The sequence below is a fragment of the Pyxicephalus adspersus genome, chromosome 9 (assembly GCF_032062135.1).
Source record: "Pyxicephalus adspersus chromosome 9, UCB_Pads_2.0, whole genome shotgun sequence".
NCBI classification, from domain to species: domain Eukaryota; kingdom Metazoa; phylum Chordata; class Amphibia; order Anura; family Pyxicephalidae; genus Pyxicephalus; species Pyxicephalus adspersus.
Genome location: NC_092866.1, coordinates 23,883,858 through 23,896,460, shown reverse-complemented (window position 1 = coordinate 23,896,460; position 12,603 = coordinate 23,883,858).

The window sequence follows — 12,603 nt, the reverse complement described above, 5'->3', positions numbered from 1 at the left end:
GATATATGACAAGATGAGATGAGAGGGCTTTGCTGTATAGGGCTTATAGCTGTACATGGCTAATAGTCTATAAAGCTTGGTAGCAACAGAAGTGATTAGTCTTCTAAATTTATGGCTCTACAGTTACAGAAGGGTCAACAGTAGATACTATATTGGAGAAACACGCATTTTATGTCCTTGGCAAAGCCTACCACTTGACTCTTGAAGACGTGATCTCAATGATGGGCTCAAATAGAAACTGGAAACTATGCAAGGAGGAAAACCCCAAAAGTGCAAGAATTTTTTGATTTATTAAGATTCTTAAATTTTTAAAAAGCCAACAAGTTATGGGGGTCAAATAATCCTCCCCCCTCAATCAGGGATTAGTATTGTTGAACTATGCATGTTCTGGCCTGATAAATTTGAAAGGAACCCTAGGGGTAATTAATATAATTGACCCACATGCCAGTTAGGTAGGTATGGTTACCTGTCATGCCCTTGAGCTGTGCCAGTGATGCTTAAGATTTTAATTTCCAATACAGAGAACAAAAATAAGATGCAGAAATTTCTTAGGTTGTAAAGCTAGCTTTAAACTGGGCAGAAAAGCATTCTTGATAGGTAAAAGTGATTTCATATATGGCCAAAATATGTTTCAGTATCAGGGCTATTGTTCAGCACAGTAGTAAGGTACATTTTATTTTATACAGTGTAGGCAAAGGGAGAATAAAATCAAGAACACATGATCTGAAGAAATATTATTATGATCTTTTTTTGTATGGCAAGGAAAGTAATAGAAATGTGGTATTTTAGTCTTCCTGATATAAATAGTTACTGATTATTAAGGGCTGCAAAATAGTTTACACCTGAATATTTTTTTTAGAAATCCAACTACTATAACAATAAAAATATTGGTAAACAAAAATAATCTTAGTCAAATAATATAAAGTTCTCATTGATAATTACTAATAACATGGTAATATTAGAATCATCTTCGATTTGTCTGATATTTTGTTTTTCACTGTTTATTTATTGTATAGTAGAATTACATATTCAATACCTGAAGCTAACATTGGCCTGCTCCCTTTACTCCCAAGTGAACTCTTTTATTCACATGCAGTTCATGTCTCATATCTATTCATAATATTTATGTTGTGGAGGACACATAATATACATCCAATTGATATGCATGTTTAGGCAAAATGTCCTTCCAGTTCTCCTTGGAAATGCTTGTTATATATTTTAAATGTATTCTATGCAGTGACTCAAAATCAAGTTAAAAGCAATCATCAACGGATGTATTTGCAATTCTTTTTGTTTTATTGTTTCATCTTTATCATGCAGTGACAATTACAGGCTGCACCATTTTAGATAAAAGGAATACAGCAGAAACAATATCCGTAGAACAGGTTATAAGACAGATGATGGACAGACATTAATTGGCAGGGTTAAAGGGAAATTGGGGGTTTCAAGTATGTACATATATTATTGTAGTATTTGTAAGTGATTTCTCAATTTAAATGTTTTCCAATACAACCACTAGAGGGAGCTCTTAGTGGCTCAGTGGAATCGCTCTGACTGCTTAAAAAATGAAATAGGATATCAGCTTTAAGTATGTGTATTGCTATAAAGATTTTAGTACTTAAACATTTGGCATGTTTAAATATGGGCTTGGCAATATTTTTTCGATGAATGCAGACAACCAAATCAATCTGCATTATGCACCTCCATTATTCTTTTCCTGACAAATTGTAATTTTCTTGTTCCCCTGGCCATGTGTACCCAGATTTTTCAGTTATATAAATAATGCAAATGTTGATAATAATAAATGTCAATGACATGACATATAAATACAAGATACTAATAATAATAATTGAAGAGGTCCAGAACCTGCTTTATTTTTGCTGTATAGAGAATATGTGCATGGAGATATTTAGGAAAATCTATATCTGCAGGTAGAATCCGATTTCCATAATACTGCTAATTTACAGATCATTTTACTGAACCTAAATTATTTATCACAAGAATTTATTACTGAAACATTGACAAGAACCCTTCACCTTCCCTTCATATTTGTCTGATGTGCATATACAGCAGGTCTGCTAATATGGAAGAAAGAAGGGGGTTACAGTATGACTCCTGACTACTTCACCTCCTTTGTTTATATGTATAATTGTGGGAGAACAGGGAATAGTTCATTCTTTTTCACTTCACACCTATATCTCTAAAGAATGAATACAATCCAAAAGATAATATAACGTGGGATATTTATGGTGTGCCATGTGAACACTATAAATAATAGAAATGAAATAATTTTACAATACAAAATGGTTTATCATAATCTTGAAACAACAGAAATAGTAATCTTTAAATGTAATATCAAAGCATCATCTGCTGCACCACAATATATATAATATTATATATAATAATATAATATAAGTCATTAAGTTTCTTGGAACATAGTCCCCTTTTTTAAGGGTGCATACACACAGCAATGTTCATATTATCAGTTGTACAGATTTTTTAAGAACAAAAATACTAAAATTGTCAAAAAAATTTGCAACATCAAAATAATCATTTTTAGAACGATACATACCTAAGACCCAATACTTAGCTAAGCTAATACAGCTAAATTTTTACATAAAACACATGTGTATGGTTTTTAATCTTTCAAAAGAATGTGATGAGTTAGGAAAGGATTGTGTGCAGGATATTAAAGAAATAAAACAAATGGAGACATCAGTCTACAGGGCAAATGTATCTCAGATGGGACCAGAAAATGGGAGATGGTGGCCTACTAAATACCAGTTTACACATTAGCAAGAAGCTCCTGCACATCTTGGAAATCATTCCGGTGATGCCACTACATTCACTGACATTTCAGTAAGCAGGCAGTGGGGAATAAATTGAGGCCATTTTTACCCCTCCAACCTCTCAATGCATCTGGGAAGTCTCAAGCGTTCCAGGAAGAGATATCCTGATGTGTAACCATCTTGTACCATTTTGTAAGTTTATCTTCCTTTTGGTAGCCTCCATCTTGCTTTAACAAGAATGGATTTCTATTATATGTTTTGTGGGAATTGGAGAGGGCCGGTATATCCTTTTACAACAACAACAATTATTATTATTATTATTACTAATAATAATAAACAGGGTTTATATAGCGCCAACATATTACGCAGCGCTGTAGATCAGAGTTTCTCAACCAGGATTTAGTGGAACCCTAGGGATACTCCCAAGGTTGCTAGGGGTACCTTGAGCAATGAGTAGTTTTTGACTCTTAGGTCAGTTTAACAGATACTGATTGTTACTGACCTGCTTTTGCCTTATCCTTCTGTACCTTGCTTGATTGGACTTAACCCTTGCTGTGCTGTACCATTCTGAATAAACCTTATTCAAGGATATCTGGAGTCGGTAGTGGTTTGTGTGCCCAGGCGCATTACAGGTAGCCTCCATCTTGCTTTAACAAGAATGGATTTCTATTATATGTTTTGTGGGAATTGGAGAGGGCCGGTATATCTTTTTACAACAACATTTATTAATAATATTATTATTATTATTAATATTAATAATAATAATAAACAGGGTTTATATAGCGCCAACATATTACGCAGCGCTGTAGATCAGTGTTTCTCAACTAGGATTTAGTGGAACCCTAGGGATACTCCCAAGGTTGCTAGGGGTACCTTGAGCAATGAGTAGTTTTTGACTCTTAGGTCAGTTTAACAGATACTATTGATCTTTTTTCTTTCACTCTAAGTTACTGTGAGCTGTGGATATACAGTATATGTAGTAATTATAGCAGAGGTTGCATGTGACCTGAAAATTATTTTAAGGGTTCCACATGTTATAAAAGGTTGATTAACACTGATCTAGACTGATGTCCAACATTGTTGGGGTAATATGCTGCACACCATTATATCACACTCAGCCATATTATGTGTATATTACATATATTGCATATTGAGAAACAATTTGGTCTCAATCTTTAATCTTTTCGGATAACAGTAAAATGTGATTAATGCAGCATCACTGTATATATTTAGTATGTACTGATAGTCTCCTCAGTACTTCCTTAAACCAGAAAACAACCTCTAGAGTTGTTTGAGCAATGTATGATTACTTCAGAATAAACATTGTCAATGCTTTTTTTTCTTTGCTTTGTGCAGAAGCAATGTGTTATGCCAACATCCTAACATGCAGTGATCTCTTATCTTCAAAAATATGCATCCAACAATAGTACACAACACATGCTTTTACCTACTTTCACAGCTCTGTTTCCTCTTCCTCTACCCATGAGACCATACAATCCCAAGTGTGGAAATTCTTTCTATGTTACAATGAAAAGTCTCACAAGAAAAGGTAAAGCTTCATGCATAAATACTGACTGGTCTATCTGAAAATAATCATAAATTTGTCACCTATAAATGGACAAAGACACCTAATGTATCTATATATGCTCCCACTTGTTAAGGATATCTTATTCTAATGTCAAAGGATCAGTTATTAGTAATAATTGTTAGGAACAGTAAAAAAAAAGTATAAAAAGTTTTTATTGAAGGTGAGTATGTTCTTGATAAAGGAATAGTACTATTATTGAAAGTATTAAACATTTTAAACTATTGGTATATATCTATATCTTTTATTTACTGTATACAGCATAGATAATGTAATATGTATTTTTTTCATCTGGCTTTTATGTATTACAATCCCTTTCCTTTGCTGAGGAATTTAATATAGGGTTTATCTCCAATATCATTAAAAAAAGAGATAGGAAAGGAAATGTATTATGTCGTCTTAAAGCCAACTAATAAAAACAATATAGCACATTGGACCTGATTTATTAAAGCTCTCCAAGTCTGGAGAGGATACGCTTTCTTTGCTAAAGCTGGGTCATCCAGCTAACCTAGAATGGATTTCTTAAAAGTTATTTGCTATTTGTTAGCAAATGTTTTCAATCCTGGACCAAATCAATTCCAGGTTTGCTGGATCACCCACGTTTACTGATTAAAAATGTATCCTCCCCAGCCTTGGAGAGCTTTATTAAATCAGGCTCATTGTGTCTAATAAACTGTTTTACCCAGTATATAATAATTTATCTTTATTTTTATTTTTCATTTCCTTTTTCTAAATCAGATATTATCTAGGTGGTAAAAAGTCTCAGCAAAATCATTAAGTAGGCGTTGTTATATTATTTTACTCTACGTGTGGATATCTTCATTGAACATATTGATTGATAATACTGTATATCATTGTAACCCTAAAGGTCTCCCCAAACCCCTGAAGAAGCCCTGCCCGGCGAAACACGTCGGGTGGAAAACTTACATATTACTGCAAACATAACATGATGTAATGCAATATTACCACTTCATGATTATTAGACTAGTGTACCCATGTTAGCCTAGGGTTAACATAGGAGACCTTTGTTAAGTTTTCAGTATGTTTTAAACTAATAAAATTTTTTGCTTTTACAAAATAATCCTGCCCCTCAAAAGCCTGGCTTTCTCCTTCTTTAACATTTGCAATTTAAACTTCAGGCTGGGCAACTAGGAGTCGTCTTCATTTCTGTTTTTCTTCTTGGGTCATCCTTCTTGGTGGAACACATCCCTCTCTTGTGGATGTATGTTTAAAAGGGGCCTATTCAAATGTTTCAAACAGAATCGGTGAAATCGTGTATTGCAATTAAATCCACAGCTTCGACCTCTTGTTTGTACACCAGTCTTTCAATCTGGCTGGGTGCACAGCTTTCTAGTACAGAACTGGATCAGGAAACGCTATACCTTCTTTTGTTTTTGGTAGTCTAAGCGTTTTCATGCTTATTCTAGGTATTTTTGGGTACCAAATGAATTTAACAATTTCTGATTTAAATTTAGACAGGAGATTTAATTTGTACAGGTAAAGCTTGCAACAGCTAAAGGAGTTGTAGCATAACATTCATTTTTAGGATATTGCATCTACTGAATAGGGTAAAAGCCATTCCCACCAGTTTTGAAGGTCCTTTTGGATATTATTAAGAAGTGGGATGAAGTTAAGTTCTGCTACCTGTGTTAAGTTTGTTGGAATCTGGGTGCCCTGATATTTATTGGAAGATGTCACACACTTAAATGGAAAGTTTGGCGTCAATGTTCGCTAAACCAGCTTAGAGAGCGAAACATTGAGGGATTCTGATTTTTTCAGGTATTTTTTTGTATTTGGAAAATTTTGCAAAGTGTCGAAACACTAGTAGAAGGTTTGGGAGTGTTGTTACAGGGGATGTTATGTAGAATAGTAGGTCATCAGCATACGCTGCTACTTTATGTTCTGCATTGCCAATCTTTATGCCCTTCACATTTACATTGGAGCGAATATAACGTAGAAGGGGTTCCAATGTGAGAATAAAGAGTTATGGGGAAAAGGGGCAGCCTTGCCTCGTTCCTTTTGTGATGGAAAAGGGTTGTGATAATTCCCAATTGACCTTGACCTGTGCTGTCAGAGTGGAGTACAGAGCCTGTCCCAAATTAGGATCAGGGCTGGTATGCCAAGGAGCCTTAATGCTGTTTGGAGAAAAGTCCAATCCACCCAGTCAGTTACAGATACAGTTGATAGTAGAATATATGAAAAGAGTGGGCTATATCTTTACTGTAATGCAATATGTCGCCTATGGAGTTTTTAATAGTGGATATGTACATGGATGCCTGTTTGGTTCTAACTGCTCTAACTAAGGGCTTACCACCTTGATTGATTGGCATATTTGTAGTAGTAGTGTCTGCATTTGTTCATTTGTTACTTTGTGCGGTATAGGGAGTTAATTTGCTCCCAGACTGAGAGCAGCTTGGATTCCATGGATAAATCAGAAATATTAGAAATATTTGAATTCTGGCTCCTAAAAATCAATGGGCCCTTTAAGCCAGGCTTTCCGGAGGATCTGGTATTTCAGATGATAGTGGTGCACCCAACACAGAACATCTCTGGGGGAATCACTGGTTGATCCCCGCTGTTGCCCAACTCAATGCACTCGGTCAAATTCTCGGTCATAGCCCCTGCAGCAGGCCGATCAAGTATCAAATGTAGTATGGCCAAGGCGGCGTCTTTCAGGTCAGAGCCAGATGTAACCTCTGGTATATTCCTCAGCCGTAGGTTGTTGCGGCATCCTCAATTTTCCTGATCATCTACGTGGAATGAGATAGATGTCACCAGGGATCTCATTTGAGCATGCGAGTGTTCCAGTGCTGTAATCAGCTTTTGTGGAGCTTGCTTCCAACGTTGTTAGGTGCTGCTGCAGGGCTTCCATTTTCTTCCTTAGTGACCCTACCATGCACGTCGCTAGAGAGTCTATGTCCTCCTTAGTGGGCATGTATTGCAGCACTGCTTGCAGATCTTGAGGTAACTGTCTTATTGGGGAAGAGCCCACTGGTGATGGTGCTGTAAGTCGTGGGGATGCAGGAGATGAGACCGATGATGGGCTCAGACTGTGTGCTTGAGATGTCGTTGCCTCTCCCAGGTCAGCGGCTCTGTGATCCTTATGCTGTGCACATGTAGGCACCATATTTGATGCGGCTCATTCCGAGGTCTCTAAATGATCCCCAGGGAAGTACTTCAAAAGGTTGCTCTTCCGAGTGTTTCACTCAAGCCTTTAGATCTCCTAGGCTCAGGCATGAGAATTATGTGGTTTCTAAAATCAATTGACCATTGGTGACTGATTAGTAGCCCGTACAGACACAGAGGTTTAAACTGAACTGCACCTACCCATTCTTTTTATGTTTTTTTTTTTGTTTTGTTTTTTAATCACCTCTAAAACCCAAACAAATGTTCCTTTAATCTTCTATCATTGGAACCTCCACAATGCCTCTAATGGAAGGTGGTCAGAAACTGTACCATTCTCTTTGCTGGTCCAGCTGACCAATTCTGAGACCATCCCTTGCAAGTGGTCAATCCTAATGTAAGTGACATAGGCACTGCAAATTGCACCCACCTACACTAAAAACTAGACCTACACTAAAAACTAGAACAATGATTGGGATTTTTGGATACATTTATTTAACTCAAAATATAGATTAGGTACAGAGAGGTGAATTAAGGAATGTTTGCCTGGAGATCAGCTTTAACAATGATTTAATTATTCCTATTTTTCCTTATATTCCTTTTTTTATTAGAATCAAGTGGACCCAACAAACATAGCATGCAATGAAAATGGCAAAATCCACTTTTCCCAACATGGAAAAATTATGTTTTAGCTAGAGTGCAAGAGTGATATTTTTTCCTAGAGCTTTTCCTTTCAATTATTCTAATTCTTAATAGGAACAATAGGATAGCTCATCCCTAGGACTCCTGAGTCCTGGCAGTTTCTCTTTACGCAGGTACATAGATAAAGATTCTTTGCTCTTTGTTCCAATGGCCGAATAGAATAGTTTTCATCTTTCTTGTATGCCATTTAAACTTTAACCCTGTCGCAATTCAAAGGTATCAAGATAAAAAGTCCATTCACCCCCCTCTGAAACCTAGCTTGAGCACTTCATTTGTCTGTGTTTCTTTTAACTTCTTCTCGGGCCTTATTCTCTTTTTTTTGTCATTACAGAGGTTAATGCTTTATAGCTATGGCCATTTCCAAGTATAACAGCAGGATTGCTTTCCTAAAAAATAAAAAGATTGGGCCATAGGGCATATTGTAGGAGAGATATTTAAATTCATTATTCAGTCTGTGCCTGTGCTTTTAATGTGTAAAAGTCATATGCTTTATTATATACATTAGGCGTTGTTCTATCCTAAATGTTAATAACATACCTGTACTTTACTAATCTAATTATAAACTAAACCATTTTATTTTTAATTTAGGCATTCCTTGCAGCCACTGAGTAAAATGTAAGTTCATTTTTAAAAACACCAACAATTATAATGTTAGTTGTGGTTCTGTAAAAATTCGAGCCTTTTGTATTATATGAAAATGACTCCTCTTTATGACCAGTTTTACAAACGCAATACCTATCCAATGATTTCATTTCTAATATTCCACAAGCGTGGAATGTTTAAAAATTTGACCTGTAATGGTAAAAATATGGAATTGTAGGCTTATATTTGATAGAACAACCAATGGTGATAATTAAATTACAATGGTAACTATCTATCAGGGATCAGGCAGCCACATGTTGATTGACTCCAGTGGGCATTTTGTTGATGTGTCATATGAAAAAATACCAGGAATGAATACATCCCAATAACATGCCATATAACCCACCAGTAAAGGGAGTCTGAGGGCTTTCATAATGGTATTATGCTCATATTGTATGCCATTCAAAGATTGCCAAGGGGAATACACATATGCTGGTTTGCTGGATCACCCAAGTTCACTTCTGAAAGTGTGTCTTCTTCAGTCCTGAAGATCTTTAAAAAGTCAGACCCAATGCCTTTATTTTAAGTCACATCATAAAAAATGGTCTTTATTTACCAAAGTTTGTTTTTATTATTATTTTTGTAGGATTTGTTTAATAAATTAAAACATAAAAATGTAACTTAGTAGATAAAGCTGTAAAGAAGAAACTAAATACTTGTTCACTGCCTGCACCACCCTTTAAGTCAAGAAGAATTGCAGTTTGAAGTTCTATCTAAACTTACATTTCATTCCAAGTTCATTGTCCTTTACTGCATTTGGGTTGAAGGAAGAAACCACAGTGCATAGATATTGGAATCTGACACTTCCAGATGAAAAGTCTTATAAAAGCAAAAGAACTGGAATAATGGGAAGATAGGATAATCAAGCCACTGGGGAGGTGTCCTATACCACAAACCCTTCCGTCAGTTCCGTAAAAAGAAATCCAAATGGCATGGCCCCGGATTTTCTTTACAAACAGCCACAGGTCAGCTTCTATAATACTGTCCAGTATGCAACTGTACAAAATCCATCTTTGTCAATCATTCATAAAGCTAAGGCTTCTTGTAAAAAAAAATACAGACTAAAAAACTTTAGATTTAGTATATATGTTGATATACTGAATGGTCCATTCTGCTGTATTATGTATGAAACAGATAACAATGCTGACTTAGACAAGCTATACCTTTTATTGACAGATATAGTGTATGGTGCATGAGACTATACCTGCTATTAAAAACTATTCAAATTCAGCTACTGAATCAACGCAAACATCGGGGTCAATTTGGGTTGGTGAATTGGATAGGGGAAAATTTAACCAACACTACTCATTACAACATATATGTCTTGCAAGTTATCTATGTTCTATGTTCCAAAACAAAGTAAAAAAAGTTAGGGTTTCTGTGTAATGTGGGTTAGGGTATGTAATGTACTATGCCAGTTGTGGCAGTAGGTTTGAGCAACAAGTGATTGCATTATACAACTTTTTGATTGACTTATCTTAAACTGTTATTAGGTTAACTGGATAGTATTAAAGTATGTAAAGTGTCTTACCAGTTAACTAAATACCCAGGTTATTGTGTATCTAATGTTGTGTTAAAAATCCCAAAAGTTTTTGTGCATCTGTTTTTGTGTCAAAAACCTCAGAAATAGCCAATAAGTGACTTGTCATGTCAAAGATATTGTAAAAGCACCTTTAGCTTTAACAACAAGCTAGACTGTCACAAACCTCTATTTGTAAGAATACTGACATTTGTTCCTTTAATGTGTACCACAGGATCTTTCAGGACATCTCCTAGTTTAATGACAATACTTCTCTGACACAGTGTCAAAATGCTGCCACTTTCCCTTTACATCAGTTTTGAGCTCACAGTTGGAATTTGTTGTAAACCTTAGTATGGAACATTTGTAACTCAACAATCAATGTGCACTCTGTGGTTCAAATCTTGGCTTAGAGGTGTTTGCATCTGAAATTCAAAGTTTCAGTCTTAGGCTAATTAAGTCACTGAAACTGTTGGTGGCCTGCCATTCAGAAGTTAACATTTGCATTTATTCTGCACTTCGCAAAATGACCTAGGCTTGAAGAATGCAAACAAGACTTGAAAAAAACATATTTATCATAAACCTAGGACTTATAGAAGCATTACAGAAAAAGAAAAACAGCTTCTTATTATAAACATTTTCTTTTCAGGGGACATTGCTAGACCCTGGCCCCAGGTCTTCTTCTCAGTGCCCCAGGCATCCTTCTCAGTAATTGTGGCCATTATTTCAAGTATGATAAATATACTTCAATCTTTGCTTAGCTTTGATTGTGCGATTTTTTTTTTATTTAGTACATTAGTTCTTGCACCTTTACCAGATACTTTTTTTCTCACAGCTTTAAAATTATGTTGGGTAAACCAATTAGTAAATCTAGTTACTGGCCTATAAATTAGATTTATTTATGTACCTGTACTTTGCAATATCTATTTCTTACTTCACTGTAGGAAAATAATAAATACTGTTTAAAAATGCTTTCAAAAAAAGTTTATTTTATTTTATTATGGTGAAGTCTATATTCCAACTGGGAGATGGTTATAGAATCAATTTCCCAGAGAACCGTGAAAAGCTAAGTGGTTGCAAGCGAGATAAAATTAGATAAATCCACAATTAAACCTATAGGTACATTTCTTACAAAGAAATATCTCCTTTCTCTGATGTTGACTGTGGAGTAAAAGGTGGCAACTTAACTGCCTTTATCTGATTTTCATAAGGTTGGTGTTTCCGGGTATGGAGAACTGCTAACCCAGTCTTGTAGATAAGCCCACACCACTCTGTCCCCAACAATGTTGTCATCACCACTGAAGAATTCTTCACTGAATCCTGATGAGGATCCCGCTGCTGGACACCCAAAATGAAATGTCTAGGTCATGAGGGAAAGGGGTTTGGGAACAGTATGTGCCCGGAAATCAGCTTTAAATGCCTTAATACCTACTATTGCATTATATGCTGGCTATGAGATCATGGAGATCATTTATAGTTGTACTTTATGTCTTTATCCTAAAAGTGATTGTGATATAACCTTACTATTTATGACACATAGATGTAAATAAATTATTTGAATTCTGCAAATAGCTAAAGCATTTATTGCTCCACGTTTTATGTACTAAAATTATACTACAAAAAAAGAGGATCATTTACATACCAACATAAACATAAAGAAACAAGTGGCCAGGGCGCAGTAGTTTCCAGTACATACAGCACATGGTGTGAAGAAAAAATGCTTAGTGCTTGCACTCTCATGACAAACATCAGTTTTAATATATATCGCTGTCCTTCAAAACTTCTGAGGCTTCACCTTTAATGTTTTTCTGTCCACAGTTTCTTGCTGCAGCCCACAGCAGAACTCAGCAATCATGCCAACATTCCACTGCCCTTGGTACCTCCTTCCCATTTCCCCTCCTTTCCCTTCGCTCACTGCACCCAATTTTTCCTGGGAAGTAGTCCAAATGAGAGAGGAACAAATTCTGCTTGAGGCTCATTGAACAGCCCAGTTCTTCCAATTTTGCCAACATGTTCTCAACGATGGCCTCAAAGTTTGGGTCAGTATGGTTACCAAGGAATTTGGTGACCGCTTCCTTAAAGAAAAGCCAAGCTGCTTTTTCCTTTTGCCCATTTTTATCTCAAACTGCAGATCTTTCACCAGTTTTTAATTTCAGGACCGACAAGTATTCCCTCCTTCAATTTTGCCTCAGAAAATGTTGGGGACAGGACACATAATGGATAGAAGATTTAGGAATGGAATT